We start from the raw sequence: 6,000 nt of genomic DNA on the forward strand, positions 1-6,000 counted from the left end.
CCCTTGGTTCTTATATTTGAATTTCTTTATTCAAAGTGGTGAATCTTTCAACTTATCAATCCTTAGAAATTGTGACATTATTCTATCATTTTTCATCTCAATCCTTTTTTTCCTTTTTGGTCTCTCTCTTTCTCTCTCTCTCTGATGCAATCATACCCCTCAAGGGCATTGAATAGAAGACTCTAAGAAGATTGGGCCAAAGACACAAGAGAAGGCCCTAAGGTTCTCATGAGCTTTAAGGTAGATTTCAGACTTATGGGCTAAGCATGAACCCACTTATCTTAGTACATATTATATTAGGATTTTATTATTTTTGGGCCTTGTATTTAGGGTTCCATAATGTAGGTAGGATACTCTAAAAATGTAGGATTTTTCAGCCCTTGTATTTTAGGGCACCTAGACTAGTTTTTGTATTACGGGTAGTTTTGTATTTTAGCATGCATTAAGTGAACATTTGATGTGTGTGTTGGGAAATAAATTTAATTGAATTGGTAGAAGCCCAATCCAATTAAATTTTAGAGGGGGAGGTGAACATTTGCTTGCTACATCCCATTGTCACATCATATAGTCACACTTTGTGCAAGTCTTTCATGTATTACATGCCTCATGACACCTAAGCACACTTAGTGGAGAATCTTGAACTTGATCTTGGATTAGCGGGCTGAACCATAGGTAAAATTCACTAATCATAAGTAGTGAAATTTTGGTTCCACAAATTCAATTTCAAATTGAAGTGAAATTTGAATAGAAATTCAAATTTCCCTTCAATTTTGTGTGTCACTTAGGCTATAAATAGAGGCCATGTATGTGCATTTTTTCAACTTTGATCATTTGAGAATTACACTTCAAAGTTCAACGTCTTTTGAGGCACAAAATTTCGTGTTCCTTCTCTCCCTCTCTCTCCACTCATCTTCTTCTACCTTCAAGCTCTTATCCATGGCTTCCTATGGTGGTGAGCTTCTTCTTGACTCATCTTCTCCTTGAAGTGGCGTCTCCAATCATATTTTTTCCTTCTGCATTTCACTGCCATTAAACTTCAAGAAGTAAAGAACTCCATTGATGAAGAAGATCCAAGGCCTACAAGCTCCACATGGAGCTAATCACTCTTACTCTCCCCGTCTCTCTCTCTCTCTCTATATATATATTTATGTGTGTGTGTGTGTGTGTGTATGTGTGTGTGTGTGTGTTTAAAGAAATTCAAATGTAAGATTCTGAATTTATGATTCGCAGAGGGGCTTACATAATCTATATGGTGTATAATTGCATTGTTGGTTGCTAAGCAAACTCATTTTCTTTAAAAATTCTCCACAAAAATTCACAATAATTTTTAAATTATTTATTTAATGCATATTTTATTTTATTTTATCTTTTTGAATTATTTAATCACTTAGTCTCATATTCTAGAAATACTTGTTTTACATTTTTTTTTCCAACATCCAAATACCTTAAGGTAGGAAATGAAATTACTACTTTTATTAGCAATCTATAAAACCTCTGTACAGGTAAATAATTTTTGAGTCTCTAGGAATGTCATAAAGCCTAGTAAGTTACTTTAAAAAAAAGACTTAGTAAGTTTGTTAGACCTAATCAACCTATACTCTTTTGTAAAAGAAATCTTTATCATGTTCTATTTCTATTTACCATAGGCATCACTCATAAAAGATAGTCTATCTTGAATTTGAATAATTAACATGTTTTACATTATAAGTGGTGTGATATATTTATTGATTCAAAATTTGTTTTAGTACATGTTTAATTATGATTTATTTTTAATATAACCATTTTCTTTGAAATTCTTTTAAGAAATTGATAAAAATTAAGTGCATTTTAAAAAAGTTTTATTGCATTTTTAGTTCCTCAAGTATTATGATTATGCAATTTGGTCTCTTAGGTTTTAATTTTCCAATTGGATCCTTATGTTTTCTCCTAATTACCATGAAGTCCAATAATCTTGATTTCATTCATTATTTAAGTCATTAATTTGCTCAAAATGAAAAGACATTTCTTTTATTGTAATCATAAAATTTAATCATTTTCCCATGAGCATCATGGACACACCAATTAAATCAATTAAGAGTGTGATTGATAAGACATTTCAGTTAGTTTTATAGCTTTTTTTACTAGCTAAAAAACTTGTTTGACGATTTGGTAAATATGTTTTTTAGTAGCTTCTAACTTTTTTTAAGACTTTACTTAAAATAACATTTTTTAAAACATTTGCTTCTAGCTTTTTATATTTATTCCCTTTTATCCTTGAACATTTATTATATTTCATTTTTAACTTTTCTAATTAATGTAAATTTTAATTTTTTTTACTTTTTTTTACATATAAAAGGGTTTTCTCTTTTTTACCTTTTTTATTATATATGATGGTGCCAATGATATATAATAAGTTAATATACTTTCTTTTAGATATTTTATAAATAAAAAACTACAAGTGTTTGAAATTAATTTAATACTAAAATTATAAATACTACAAAATATATTTTTATCAAGAAAATTAAATTAAAATTTGTATAAAAATATTACAGAAATTTTGTTAGAGACAGAGGGAGCGACATGGTGAACAACCTAAGGCTAAAGCTTGAAGCTCAAGGAAAAGCTTGAAGATTGAAGAAGTTTTGAAGAAGTTTTGGCTTTTAGGTACTCAACTCCTTTGAGTAACATTTGTATTGGTTGTTATCTTGATTGATGCATCTTAGTACATTTGATATTTTTTTTGCATCATGCATCATCATGGTTTGTATGAAGAAAAGTTTGTAAGTTAGATTTTTTTTTAGGCAAAAACTCTCTATTTTAATCGATTATAGAGTTGTTTGCAATCGATTACAATGAACTAGTTGAATGTTAAAGAGTTAAGTCTCGTATCAGTTTAATCGATTACACTATTGTTTGACACAATGACTGATTTTTTTCAAAAATCTTTACTTTAATCGATTACCAGTTAGATTAATCTATTACTTCTGTCTCATTTAGTTGTTTTGAGGTGAACAAGAACACTTTAATTATTACCTAAATCATCTAATCGATTACATTGTTCTTAAGTTGTTTTACAAATGTTGAATGGACACTTTAATTGATTACTTAGATAATCTAATCGATTACTTTGCTAAAATAATTGATTACCTTATAGATTTAATCGATTACAAATGGTTATAACTGTTTTCTCTATACATAACCATCTTGGGTTCATATCTACACATCAGGAGATCATTAGAGAATACTCAATACATCTCGAAAATAACTTCTTAGTCTCAGAATGGGCAATATTTTGTGTTGTTATTAGTGAATAAGAGAAGAGAAGAAAAGAGTTATATAGTAACTCACAACTTCTTAATCATTTGGTTATGAAGATCTTTTCTTGAAAGTGAGTTGTGTCTTTTGAGTAGAAGAAGATCACCTTCTCAGTCCAGTAATGTTTTTGTGGAATGATTGGTTAGGTTGTATCTCTCCTACTTGGTTTTTCTTCTGTATGGTTTTTACACGATCCTTGTTTTTATGTGTGAATTTCTTACAACATGTTAGAATAAGGTTTTTTAGTCTAGGCTAAGAGTATGATTCTTTTAGGCTTATATTTACAAAGGACTCTAATGTTAGGTGCCTTGGTCTCTTTTTTTGGGGTGAGAATTGTAGATTGGTTGTGATTGCTTGTAAGGATTCTTAAAACATATGGCAAATCTAATTCAGGTTGTGGATTAGATAACTGGATTAACTTATCTAGAAATAGAGAATGAACCGGTATAAAAGATTGTGTCTTTCTTTTTTTGTTCTAATCTTTTTCTCTCATTTAAAGTTTAATCAACTCATTCAAGTTTTAATCAAGTCTTTTGAGTATTAAACAAGTTTTTCACAAAGATTCAAGTTTTATGATTGTGAAAAAAGGATGTTAATGAAATATCATGTTTAAGGAAGGATTGATTAAGTATTGATTACGTCCAATTCATATTTGTTTTGTGAAACAATCCATATAAAAGTTTTTTTAACTCTATTTTTTAAAAGTACATTTTGTTTTGAAAACTACTTCACCCCCTTTTGGGTTTATTGAGTTCCATCATCTTTTCAAATTTTACCAAACACGTGATTCAATAACATAGTTTTTAGTTAATTTTGTCAAACATAACCTAAGTTAGATGGATCTTTTTAGGTAATATACTTCAAATATTCTATATTTTTTTCTAATGCATTTTATTTAGTAAATAGTGAACTACTCTTGACATTTATTGAAATTATACAATTTCTCTATGCTTTTTTTAATCCTACACTAATTCCCCTCAATTGTTTGAAAAATATTCATTGACATCCTTTTATATATTACACTAACTCACATTAATTATTCGAAAAACATTACATTGCACTCTCCAATAAGAGTGATTACTATAAATATTAAAAAAACATAGAGGTTTAATTTGTGTAAGTTTACAAAACGTTAAAGGTGATTAGTATAATTTATTATTACATTTATTCATTGTTATGTCATGCCAAATTCTTTCACGTTAGCTAATTCCGTCATATATTGGATGAAATCAGGAATAAGAGATCTAATTATAAACAGGAGAAAATTTAAGAAACTCAATTGACATAATTAAAATTGGAGATAGGGGTGGGAATAGGCCAGGCCAGGCTTTAAAAAGTCTGAGCCTAGCCTACGATTAATTTTTGAGGCCTGAGCCTGGCCTATAACCTATCAAAGGCTTTTATTTTGGCTCGGCCTGACCTTTTTAAAAGCCTAGCCTGGCCTGGTAGCCTATTTAAAAGCCTATTTAAAAATCTTCTTCACATTAAATCTTTAATATTCCTAGTTGTTTTTACCAAAAAAAAATAACACACCTTCTATAATAGGCTAAACAAGGCCTTAATATATAATTTTCCTTAATTTTTAATCTAACGTTAATTTAGTTGGTAGTCCTAAAAATATATTAATAATATAAACAGAAATCACCAAATGATATAAAATAATCTAAAACAAAAGAAAACCTCATACTTGAGGTAGTATCATCCTAGTCTATCAAACCAACATATTAATTATTACAACAAAAAAATAAAGCCTACATCTCCATTCTATTTGAACAGAACCGATGCATAAAATATCTACCAATAAAATTAATAGTAACGTCATTTCATCATTAGCTCCTCCATATTCACCATAAGATAAGATATGATAGGATATGATTGATTTTTGTATATGAACGTAATAGGATATGATAAGATATGATTTTTATTTGCTCTAGAATATAGTAACGTAATAAAAGAAAAAGAAAACCTAATAGGAATAGAAAAATGAATTATTAACAGAAATAAGAAAACTAATAAAAATAATGAGAAATATAAAGAAACTCACACTTTGTAATTAAAATTTTACTTAATTATAGGAATGGAATCTGCTAGTTTTTTTAAAAAATAATATTAATTGTATCCAAAAAATAATATATATATATATATATATATATATATATATATATATATATATATATATATATATATATATATAGGCCGGCCTATCAGGCTTATAAGGCTTTTTAATAAGCCTAAGCCTGACCTATTTAATTTAATAGGCTTTTAAAAAAGCCTGAGCCTAACCTTTTAATTAAATAGGTCAGGCCAGACCAGGCTTTATGTAGGCCAGGTCGTAGGCCCCTGTAGGCCGGCCTAGCCTTATCTCACCCCTAATTGGAGACATATACCAAAATCTCAATCGCGATATCATAGAAACTAAAAATGAAATCATGTCTCATCTAAAACACTTTTTGTATACAATAACAATAATCAAAAGCAAACTAATAATCTCATACAAATTATTTCAAACTCTCACTAATTAAGTTATCATAAAAACTAAAAATGAAATTATGTCTCATCTAAAACACTTTTTGTATACAATAACAATAATCAAAATCAAACTAATAATCTCATACAAATTATTTCAAACTATCACTAATTAAGTGATCACGTGTTAATTCTTAAATAATGTTTATTATGACAAAAGAAAGCATTACAAATCAAAAT

This window comes from Glycine soja, chromosome 16, assembly GCF_004193775.1.
Source record: "Glycine soja cultivar W05 chromosome 16, ASM419377v2, whole genome shotgun sequence".
Lineage (NCBI taxonomy): Eukaryota > Viridiplantae > Streptophyta > Magnoliopsida > Fabales > Fabaceae > Glycine > Glycine soja.